General features: G+C 39.0%; 1 protein-coding gene across 2 annotated transcripts in view; it reads right to left on the bottom strand.

The window, feature by feature from the left end:
- ZFAND3 (zinc finger AN1-type containing 3) overlaps positions 1–12975 on the bottom strand; it is a 318501-nt gene that overhangs the window by 201492 nt on the left and 104034 nt on the right. The window lies entirely within an intron of this gene.

The raw sequence follows: 12975 nt of genomic DNA, 5'->3' as shown, positions 1-12975 counted from the left end.
CTAAACATGAATAATTCAAAATTCAGAAACTGCAGCAGAATTAAAGTCTGCAGAAATTTTAAAAATGTTGCTATCACATCTTGATCATGGGGCGGAAAAGCGGATTTGAAATGACAAACTTTAAAAGTTACTTAGTCCATAAGGAAATTTACAAAACTATATTTTATGGAGGTAGTAACTATTTACCTTTCTTTCCCCCCTTTAAAAGTGCTGATCTTTAGTAATGGCTCTTCTTTGTGAGCCAAAGAGTTAAAACCATCTCTTTTACTCCCAAATGAGTGTCAGTCCCACTCAAGAGGTGCCATGTTTTATTTAAAACATACTCTTTCTCAGTAACCACTTTGTTCTAATTGGCAAGGCAAAGCCATGTCCCTAAAGCACACAGCTCGTTACATTCAGTTTGGATTACAAAAACATACAATGAAACAAACTGCATCGAAATGTACAAATTAACTGTGCAGGGGTATGGACAGAGAGGTGGAATTAGATTGTAATATGGAACAAAATCCACAGGGAGGCTAGGGAACAAATCACTAGTGTCTCAATAAACTACACAAGGTTTCCAAATGAGCAAATACATAAGGCTGAGGACAGGATCTTCCATAATTCAACCAAATTGCTTAAATATGGATATGACAAAACAAGACTTTTTCCCAATACTATTATGCATACATGTGTATGAGAGAATAGGAATATCAACAAGAAGGTTTAACAAATGAAACCTGCAGGTTGCACTGTCTAAATATGAAACTCATCTTTGCCTTCACACTGACAATGTGCAAAACAGCCCTGCAATTAAATCACACCTCCAAATATTTTTGAAAAAAATCTTCTGAGAAGCAAAACACAGGAGACTAAATTAAAAATAGTGCATCACTATGCAGTACAGAGGGCAGGGTTAATGAGCTAAAAGTTACATGAACAAGAAGAAAGACATTAAGAAATGAAGATCTCACCACCAAAATAGAAAAAGGATTAGATGTAACACTCCCCCCACCACACATGCACATCTTTCCCCCAAATCAGCTACTCTGTGAAGCTTCCAGCACTGTTTCTCCAGTTTTCCCTTGAGATAGACAAACTGCAACTGAAATAAAGGAAAAGGGAACAGGAAAAGTGTCTAACCTTAACCTACATACAAATGCAAAACAATCCAACAGCTACATTCTTGTAGAGTGTTTACAGTACAACCCGTCTACACCAGCTACCTTCACAGTTGACAACATCAAATAGTCGTGGAAGACTGTTTGTGTAATCACCTAAAATCAAATTTCAGTTCTCTACTTAAGATTTATTTAGTTTTGGGAATATTATTTAATCCATCAGAGCTGCGGTGTCTTTATCTGTCTTGAACTGCCTTATTAAAAACACAGACAAAGTTGTCCATGCACCGCCTCCATCTTATTTTACAAACAGTAATTCTTATAACCAGTCCATTCTGAAGGAGATCAACCCTGGAATTTCTCTGGAAGGAATGATGCTAAAGTTGAAGCTCCAGTACTTTGGCCACCTCATGCGAAGAGCTGACTAATTGGAAAAGACTCTGATGCTGGGAGGGATTGGGGGCAGGAGGAGAAGACGACGACAGAGGATGAGATGGCTGGATGGCATCACTGACTCGATGGACGTTGAGTCTAAGTGAACTCCGGGAGATGGTGATGGACAGGGAGGCCTGGCGTGCTGCGATTCATGGGGTCGCAGAGTCGGACACGACTGAGCGACTGACCTGAACTGAATTATTTCATTGCTATTTTAAGTATCCTTTTTTGGCATTCTCTTCTTAAGATTGTGTACCCTTGTTGGTTTTCTCCAAACCAGAAGTCTTAGCTTAATGTATTATTTTTTCTCCTCTATAGCTAACATTTAGTCTAAAAGTAAATTAAGAAATTTAAAACTTTGGTAATAGTTAAGACTGCTTCCCAGGTGGCTCAGTGGTAAAGAATTCACCTGCAATGCAAGAGACACAGGTTCAATCCCTGAGTCAAGAAGATCCCCTGGAAAAGGAAATGGCACCCGCTCCAGTATTCTTGCCTGGGAAATCCCATGGACAGAGGAGTCTGGCAGGCTACAGTCCATTGGGCTGCAAGGGAGTCACACATGACTTGGTGACTAATATTTAAGACTATTAACATATAGTCAGTTCTACTTGATACACTAAGAACCAGTTGAGCAGTTGGGGTTTTTTTAATGATATAAAATTTTATATCGTTAAAGATCATATTTTAGTTATACATTAATGGTCTGAAACTAATGCTCTATCTTTTTTCCCACCATCCCTTCTACGGACTAAGAATTAAGTATAACCAAGAAAAGTATCGAAAAGCAACCTTATGATTACCCTCTAATTCAAGCACAAAGGAATCAACCAGACTAAGAACTACTCTAAGTGCCTGCAGCACATGGGGTTAAAGCGAGCAAAGCACAGAGCGTCCTGGTGCTTCCTGAGTCTACCTGATAGTGACCCGTTTCCCACCAAATCCAAAAGAAGCCCATAAAACTGAGTGATCGTTTTTATTTAGTCTGCATTCGTCTGAAACCATGGAGCATTAGCACTGAATTCATCACTTTTCATGTCACAGAGGGTCGACTTTATTACAGGAAAAGGAGTCAACCACATCTAAGTAAAGCAGATCTCAGACCGGGGGGTTGGGGGGGGGGGTGTCTCCAAGCCTCTTTCACAAAGGTGCCCATCAGTATAAAATTTAAGCACATACCTCTTATAGGACTTTTTGTTTTGAAAATAGTTGTATACTCCTACAGTGGATTAAATGGTATGTGTACTCTGTTACTCAGTCATGTCCAACTCTTTGCAACCCCATGGACTCTACCCCACCAGGCTCCTCTGTCCATGGAACTCCTCAGGCAAGAATACTGGAGCAGGTTGCCATTTCCTACTCCAAGGGATCTTCTTGACCCAGGGATCGAACCCATATCTCTGGCATCTCCTGCACAGCAGGCGGATTCTTTACCACTGAGCCACATGGGAAGCCCCAGTTAAATGGTGTGCCCCCTTCACAGCTACCCGCCACCCAAAAAAAAAAACAGGTCCACCTGGAACCAGTGAATGTAATCTTATTTGGAAATAGGATCTTTGCAAACATAATTAAGGATTTTTTAGATAAGATCATCCCAAGTAAGGGTGGGGCCCTAAATCCAATGACACTCATCCTCAGACAAGACAGCCACACACAGGTGAGAAAGCCATGTGTAAATAAAGGCAGACTGGAGTAATGCGCTAACAAGCCAAGGAGGGTTGGCAGCAATGGGAAGCTAGGGGAGGCAAGGAAGAGAGTCTCTCTCAGAGGCTCCAGCCCTGAGGCTGACATCTTGATTTCAGACCTCTGGCCTCCAAAACTCTGAGAGAACAAATCTCTGTTGTTTTAAGCCATCAAATTGGTGGTAATTAGTTATAGCAACTTTAGGAAACTGATACCAGTAAGACTATATACATTATAAAAACCAGCAATTTTTAAAGAATGATAAAAACAAATCTTAGTAGAAATTCCAACAATCTTGTACAATATCACCATTAGAGACCACAGCTTTAGACCAATAACGTGGGCAGAACCAAGTTCAAGAAACACAGCCAAACTATCTCAAAATACTTGGGGACTATTAAATTTCTTCTGCTTTACCTAAAACAATGACACACGGTCACAATTTTTCCACTTGAGGCCTAAAACAAGTTGTCTTTCTGCTACTTAGAGCACTGAGCATTTTATTTCCCATTAGAAATGCAACAACTATTTTTGACATAATTTCCATAACAAGATCATCTTCAATTTATCTTGACTAGCATAATAATTAACCACACAATTTTAAAATGCTTATTAGTAAGACAGCAAACTGCTATAGACTAAGAGGTCAGGAAAGTTTGCCAGAGTTCGGCTTTGCTAATCAGTTAAGGACCTGCTGCCTCTGACTTGCTTTCAATTGAGAGCAAGGAAGCTACATCACAAAGATAGGGTTTCTAATACAGATACAGTGTTACATATTCAAACAAGTATTAAAACAGAGAGAAAGACAGAGAGAACATGAGGTCAGGACAACTGTGGTATAAAAACAGTAGTTGAAAATCAACCTATATGTCTGTCCATCGGCAGAGGACTAGATAAACTGTAGCAGAGTATAATGAAGGTAACCAATAATTTATCAACCAAACTGGGGCATGGAGAAGTGCAAAGGGATAAAACTAACTTCACTGATAAAAAAATCATAAACTAAGACTGTTCCAGGAAATTAAGAAACAAAAATCACACACTAAGACTGTTCCAGAAAACTAACTTTTGTGATAATAGATAATAATAGTTAACGTAAATCAGAGCAACATGTGTCAAAATGATTACTTTGGAAAAGGATTATTTTGAAAAATACAGGGACTTCCTTGGTGGTCCAGTAGTTAAGACACTATGCTTCCAAACCCGGGGGTGGAGGTTCGATCCTTGGTCAGGGAACTAAGACCCCACATTCCACGGGGCCAAGGATAATAATAAATGCAAGTTACCTATTCATAGTAAAAAGTATAAAGATAAAAATAACTATGGTAAAAGAGAACTGTAAGATTTCAGTTCCCTTGTAAGATATGTTATAAAGCAAAAAAAGAAAAAAAAATCTACAAATTGTTTTACTAATTCTGGGTCTGCTTGAGGATGTTTATTACTGACTACTTTCTATAATATTCTGAATTTCAGACATCCAACCAGACAGATACCCAACAATGGACACAAAATGGTTCAGAGAATCTGATGAGCTAAACTGTCTCTCTAACAAATACAAAATGAAGCAGGGCAAAGGCTAACAGACTTTTGCCAAGAGAACGCACTGGTCATAGCAAACACCCTCTTCCAACAACACAAGAGAAGACTCTACACATGGACATCACCAGACGGTCAACACCAAAATCAGATTGATTATATTCTTTGCAGCCAAAGATGGAAAAGCTCTATACAGTCAGCAAGAACAAGACCGGGAGCTGACTGTGGCTCAGATCATGAACTCTTTATTGCCAAATTCAGGCTTAAATCAAACTAAGTAGGGAAAACCACTAGACCATTCAGGTATGACCTAGATCAAATCCCTTATGATTATACAGTGGAAGTGACAAATAGATTCAAGGGATTATATCGGATAGACAGAGTGCCTGAAGAACTATGGACGGAGATTCATGATATTGTAGAGTAGGCAGTGATCAAGATCATCCCCAAGAAAAAGAAATGCAAATGGTTGTCTGAGGAGGCCTTACAAACAGCTATGAAAAGAGAAGCAGAAGACGAAGGAGAAAAGGAAAGATAAACCCACTTGAATGCAGAGTTCCAGAGAACAGCAAGGAGATAAGAAAGCCTTCCTCAGTGATTAATGCAAAGAAATAAAGGAAAACAATAGAATGGGAAAGACTAGCGATCTCTTCAAGAAAATCAGAGATACCAAGGGAACATTTCATGCAAAGATGGGCTTGATAAAGGACAGAAATGGTATGGACCTAACAGACGCAAAAGATGTTATAACAAGAGGTGGCAAGAATACACAGAAGCACCATACAAAAAGATCTTCACGACTCAGATAACCATGATGGTGTGATCAGTGACCTAGAGCCAGACATCCTAGAATGTGAAGTCAAGTGGGCCTTAGAAAGCATCACTACGAACAAAGCTAGTGGAGGTGATGGAATTCCAGTTGAGCTATTTCAAATCCTAAAAGATGATGCTGTGAAAGTGCTGCACTCAATATGCCAGCAAATTTGGAAAACTCGCAGTGGTCATAGGACTGGAAAAGGTCAGTTTTCATTCCAATCGCTATGAAAGGCAATGCCAAAGAATGCTCAAACTACCACACAATCGCACTCATCTCACATGCTATAAAGTAATGCTCAAAATTCTCCAAGCCAAGCTTCAACAGTACATGAAACGTGAACTTCCAGATGTTCAAGCTGGCTTTAGAAAAGGCAGAGGAACCAGAGATCAAATTGCCAACATCTACTGGATCATCAAAAAAGCAAGAGAGTTCCAAAAAAGAGAGAGTTCTATTTCTGCTTTATTGACTATGCCAAAGTCTTTGTGTGGATCACCACAAACTGTGGAAAATTCTTCAAGAGATGGGAATACCAGACCACTTGACCTGCCTCCTGAGATATCTGTATGCAGGTCAGGAAGCAACAGTTAGAACTGGACATGGAACAGACTGGTTCCAAACAGGAAAAGGAGTGTGTCAAAGCTGTATATTGTCACCCTGCTTATTTAACTTATATGCAGAGTACATCATGAGAAACGCTGGACTGGATGAAGCATAAGCTGGAATCAAGATTGCCAGGAGAAATGTCAATAACCTCAGATATGCAGATGACACCACCCTTACGGCAGAAAGCAAAGAAGAACTAAAGAGCTTCTTGATGAAAATGAAAAAGCAGAGTGAAACAGTTGGCTTAAAATTCAACATTCAGAAAACTAAGATCACGGCATCTGGTCCCATCACTTCATGGCAAATAGATGGGGTAACAGTGACAGACTTTATTTTGGGGGACTCTAAAATTGTTGCAGATGGTGACTGCAGCCATGAAATTAAAAGATGCTTGCTCCTTGGAAGAAAAGTTATGACCAACCTAGATAGCATATTAAAAAGCAGAGATATTACTTTGCCAGCAAAGGTCCATCTAGTCAAGGCTACAGTTTTTCCAGTATGGATGTGAGAGCTGCACTATAAAGAAAGCTGAGCACAGAAGATCTGATGCTTTTGAAGTGTGGTGTTGGAGAAGACTCTTGAGAGTCCCTTGGACTGCAAGGAGATCCAACCAGTCCATTCTGAAGGAGATCAACCCTGGGGTTTCTTTGGAAGGAATGATGCTAAAGCTGAAACTCCAGTACTTTGGCCACCTCATGCAAAGAGTTGACTCACTGGAAAAGACTCTCATGCTGGGAGGGATTGGGGGCAGGAGGAGAAGGGGACAACAGAGGATGAGATGGCTGGATGGCATCACTGACTCGATGGACGTTGAGTCTGAGTGAACTCCGGGAGATGGTGATAGACAGGGAGGCCTGGCGTGCTGCGATTCATGGGGTCGCAAAGAGTCGGACACAACTGAGCAACTGAACTGAACTGAATAATAAAAGTCTCAACAAACAAAGTCAAAATTAATTAAAAATCCCCCAAATACTGAGACTACCAATATTAAATTTTTCATATAACCTCCACTCAGCTTTATCCCATGCAACTAAACACATAATTTAAAAACAGTATACAACACATACTTCAATCAGCATTTAAATAATGTCCCTATGTTATTTTTAAAAGGAAAAAAAAAATCACAAACAAGCTAATGGCATGGTAAGAGCAGATATTATGAAACTCTAATCACTTTGGATTTATACAGAAGATTAGACAGCAATAAATAAGCTTGGTAATTTTCAGACTGGATACAAGATATGCAGCAGAAAGGAAAAAGGAACCTTACTTCAAGCTATTCCAATCCCTTAAAGCCTCTCTCGAAAGTCCACTTTAAATTTAAAACAATAAGTAAAACAATATCAAGAAATGAAGTGAATATGATATTACTATGCTAAGTTAATGATTTTCTCCCAGCTGACAAAGGCTACTACAGATATATTCATTGATAACCACATTTTTCTCCAACGGTAAATATCAGAAATCAACACCTAAGCTTATTCGTGTGAATAGGGACCTGAAAACGGACTCCTATGAGATCAAGCACAGTTATCTCTAGAGTCACAGCAGAACGTGCTTCCCACACAACATGGATCATTTTCTTCACCGCAATGTTCTTCACCACTAACAAAGCATGAGACAGAGCTAACTAATTACGAAGCAAAAGTATGCTCAACTGTCTTTCTACTAAGAAATATATACCTGAAAAGTTACACTGAAACTAATTTTCAGAAAATTAAATTCACCATTACCTTATAATCTGAGAGATGATTTATCTCCTTTAATTAATCTTCAACTGACAAGACACGTGTAAACTGATGTAGTAATGCATTAAAAGTGTTACTTTTTAAAGGAAACAGTCTATATAATGGGCTTCCCTAGTGGCTCAGCAGTCAAGAATCTGCCTGTGATGAAGGAACAGGAGATACAACTGCTGGGTCAGGAAGATCCCCTGGAGGAGGGCATGGCAACCCAAGCAAGTATTCTTGCCTGGAGAATCCCACGGACAGAGACTGGCCAGATACAGTCCATATGGTTGCAAAGAGTCGGACACAACTGAAGCAACTTAGTATGTACACACACAATTCTACAAAAGGCTTAGAAAACAACAACTTCCTGCACTGTGATTAATCATCCCTCCCTTATTTTTCCAATTTTATGTGAATCACGGAATAGCAAGTTTCTTAAAAGTTAGGCTTAAATGGAACAATATGTTCAAAATCATGTCTGCAGTTTAAAAGAACCTGCTTATTTTGATTTTGCAATGAAGTACTTTTGTTAGTCAATAAATAGACATATTAGGGTCCTTTTTCTTTTTTGTAAGAAATTGCTAAAAATTATTAAAAACCACATATATGCCATCTAAAGGTCCATAAGAACAAACTGGTTCTTTTACACTCAGCACTTGTTAAAAGTTTGTCTTCTGATAAGCATCTGTCATCAAAGAATCTACTTAAACAATCTCCCATCCCTTGGAAACTATCTTCAGGCTCACTCCCTTGTAAAGTATAATGGTCCATGGATCACAGCTACTCTCTGGTTACCAGACCTCCGTCCCCCACAGCAAGCATTTCCAAGGATGGTAGAGATGGAGTTACTTCAGTCAGGTCATTAAAAATCTCTGCCTTCCCCACTTGTGATCATCCTGTTTGATATTTCTGACATATATATTTTTTTCAGCAAACTCAGTATGTGAAAAGCATTGCTTTAATGATAGCTGAGCTTCAATACAGTAGTATGGGAGATCGTTGTGAATTTGATACTAAATGTCCCTAAAAATCTAGATCAGTTGGTATCTAAAACTCAAAAATTCATAAAATGAGTTTGCACTCAAACAGAAAATAACACCCCAGGCATTTCTATAGTTTTAAGAGGCAAGACCACTCTTCAGATGCTATGTCTGATCTTTTGTATACCTTAACACAGCTCAAGGCAACTGGGATTAGTTCATGCTTCCACACAGAAAATCACATAATCCAAATTAGTCAAGAGCTCAGAGCAAACCAAGATCATAAGAAATCAGCTGGTTAACACCTTGCCTAAAGATAGAAAGGAAATATGCCCTATTTTCCAAAGAGAATGAGATCTCCAGTAACTCAATGACTTTCCAATGAATTTCTGCAATTCAGTGGTTTTAAACTTTTTAAACCATACTCCATTGTAACATATGTTTATATCACAACCCACTGCACGTTATTTTCATTTTTATGTATATCTCAGAAATTTCACAAATAATACCTTACCCTTACTAATCCATTCTGAAGGAGATCAGCCCTGGGATTTCTTTGGAAGGAATGATGCCAAAGCCGAAACTCCAGTAACTTTGGCCACCTTATGCGAAGAGTTGACTCATTGGAAAAGACTCTGATGCTGGGAGGGATTCGGGGCAGGAGGAGAAGGGGATGACAGACGATGAGATGGCTGGATGGCATCACTGACTCGATGGACGTGAGTCTGAGTGAACTCCAGGAGTTGGGGTGATGGACAGGGAGGCCTGGCATGCTGCAATTCATGGGGTCGCAAGGAGTCGGACACGACTGATTGACTGAACTGAACTGAACTTGATATTTGTGATGCACTCAGACTGTTTTCCATTGTACTCAAATTTTATATGCTAAATTGGTTTCTATACCCACGAATGATCCACAATACACAGTTTGAAAAAGTGCATTAAAAAGTAGTGTTTCAGCCAATAAAATGTTCATATCATCTTAATATAACTATCAGTAGCATGTCATGAAATTTTTTGCTTTCTATTACAAATGTTTACTGATTTGTTAAGTAAAGCCATGCAGAAAGCCAATATGAAATGTTTAATGGAAAACAACAGTATGGCAGTTAACATATTATAAAGGGGGTGGGAAAAGTTAAGACAAGACTCTAAACGTGTTTTTACTCACTTCGTTCAATTTAATGCAAATGTGTTGTAACAAATTCACTTTCCTACCACATAGTTTTGAAAAGGAATCTTGAAAAATCTCTTTAACTAACCGAATGGTACACAACAGCTATTTTTAAAGCAACTTTTCCACCTTTTAAAGTATACTGTACACTTTAAGATACACTTTAAAAGACTATTTAAAATCACGGTGGCTTTTGGACAAAGTAATCTTCATGTTGTCTTGCACATTTCATGCCTCTGCTGCAATAATGCATTTCTATACTTTATCTTCATACACCAACAAAATCCACCACTGTATCTTTAAAGTTCAATGATCTTTTTTCTTCTAAATTTCAAAAAGAACGCCAAATGCTGCTTCAGCAAGCAAGATGTTGTTTATATGTCATTCCTTTCAACTGAGGCTGGGGAAATCAGGAGCGGAGGGGTAGAGATAAAGAAGAAAGGAGAGAATATTTTCATGACACACCTGAAAATATTCTCAGTATTTTTAAAAATAAAAATAACAAAGCTGTATAAAGCGTAAATGGACACAAGACCACCAGAAATTCAAAAAATAATGACAACCATAGAAAATAAAACTGTAACAAATCCAAAGAAACATGCCTGAACTATTTTCATTGATAATGTTTAAATTTTATGTCTATTTAGGGGCATGAGACAGTTCTTTGAGTACTGGATATGAACCACCTGACTCAAGGCACCTGACTTTTCCCCCCAGCTACACTTCACTGAATCATACGGGGGAACTAGTTTTACATGGAGAAAGACACACAGTATACATTTCCTCTCACTGCTACTCTATCTTTACTACAAATGAAAATATGGAAGTGTTAAGTCTCTCAGTCATATCTGACTCTGTAACCCCAAGGACTGTTGCTGGCCAGGCTCCTGTCCATGGAATTCTCCAGGCAAGAATACTGGAGTGTAGCCATTCCCTTCTGCAGGGGATCTTCCCAACCCAAGGACTAAACCTGGGTCTCCTGCATTGCAGGCCGATTATTTACCATCTGAGCCATAAACTCTCACCAGTGAGAAAGCATTTCCTCATATCTGTTATTGCAGATAAGCAGAGCAAGAAAAGCAGAACACATTCACTTAACATGGCAGAGATTCTGTTAAAAGTTGAATAAAAGGTACCTTACCAGTACCTTTTCCTTTTAAAAACCTAAAGAATTTGACAAATTCCAGACTTTTAACAGAAAAAAACTGCCAACTTTCCCAACCTTCCCAACTCCATCCAACCTATCCCCTAGTTTAGACATAAAAGTCTAAAGATCACTTTATGATTATTTCTTTGTCCAATAGCACAGTGAACAGAAGATGAATACTGACAGATTCTCTCCTCAACCAAATTCCAGCCAGGGTCTGTCCTCTTCTCAACCATGCCTCAACCTTGGCCTATAAAAACTAGAGTATCAACACAAATGATTTCATATACTCATATCCCTCTATGCTAATAAATTTAAATAACCACTAATACAGTTTTTAACAGCTCAAGGACCCATCCCGAGGATGGTCCTAGTCCCTCTTATTTAAAGTGCCTCTCTGCGAAAGCTCAAAGCTGCCCAAAGAATTTAAGATCTGTTCTAGCAAAAAGCTGATGATAGGCCCCTGACTACCCTATCCTACAGCTTTTACTTAAAATGGCTTAAAATGTGAATCCTTCCTTCATCCCCCTTTGAGATGTATGTGTATCTACTAAAACTCAATCACTCAGTAGTGTCCTTCTCAAGGACATGAAAGCCATTTCTCTAACTGTACTCACTGGGAAGAACAGGGCTTCAATCTCTCACTTCCTCTGCATAGGAGGATAAAATCTTCACTTCAATAACTGTTAACTAACAGACACAGCCAGTCTAATCATCATTTATATTAACCAGCCCTTTGTGATTTTTCTACTCCCCTGATCATCCTGAGACAAGCTAGCAATCCCTCCCCTACTCCCTCATTCTCCCTTTAAAATGCCCAGTTCCCTCTAGACAAGTCCCCTCCTTCCCTAGTATAGCAGTGTATTACTGATTAAAATCTGTCCTTAACCTAACTGTGTACTGGTTTGTCTTTGACAAAATAATAAAGTAATTTAAAAAGGTAATAATGAAAGGTAAACATATCCCAATTAATAAAGACTTACATAAGATCATTAGATGTGGAGTTCTTAAAAAACAAACAAAAAATCTTAAAGTTTTAACTTCGTGAAAGTGAAAGTCACTCAGTCGTGTCCGACTCTTTGTGACCCCAAGGACTGACTAGTCCATGGAATTCTCTAGGCCAGAATACTGAAGTGGGTGGCCGTTCCCTTCTCCAGGGGACCTTCCCAACCCAGGGATCAAACCCAGGTCTCCCGCACTGCAGGTGGAGTCTTTACCAGCTGATCCACCAGTGAAGCCCAAGAATAGTGGAATGGGTAGCCTATCCCTTTTCCAGCGGATCTTCCCGAACCAGGGTCTCGTGCATTGCAGGCAGATTCTTCACCAACTGAGCTATGAGGGAAGCCCATTAACTTCATGAAGGAGTCATAGATCAAGGAGTCAATCAGTCAGCATTTAGGGGGTGGAAACGGCCCTTGGCAAACATCAAGGCAAAAGCCCTTCATGTTACAAATGATTAATCTAATGCCCAAAGAGGTTAAGTGACTTACCCAAGGTGATTTCAATGAGGGTCTGAATCAGAAAAGCCAATTCAGCATTATTCTCTTTCTGACTCCAACATGAAAATATTCTTTCTCTTGTATTCTCGTTGGTAAAAGCAACCTTCACCATTAATCATTCAAGTCAACATCAAAGATGAATATATACATATATTATGATGAATACATGTATATATATATATATATATAACCCTTCTATAACGTGAGTGTTTACAATCCCACTATAGTCCAACAACCGTAAACTGAGGAAAGCTTGTTTGATACAAGTACA

Source organism: Capricornis sumatraensis, chromosome 22 (assembly GCF_032405125.1).
Source record: "Capricornis sumatraensis isolate serow.1 chromosome 22, serow.2, whole genome shotgun sequence".
Lineage (NCBI taxonomy): Eukaryota > Metazoa > Chordata > Mammalia > Artiodactyla > Bovidae > Capricornis > Capricornis sumatraensis.
The sequence above is the reverse complement of the archived record's forward strand: the minus strand, read 5'-3'. Positions and strand labels throughout refer to the sequence as shown.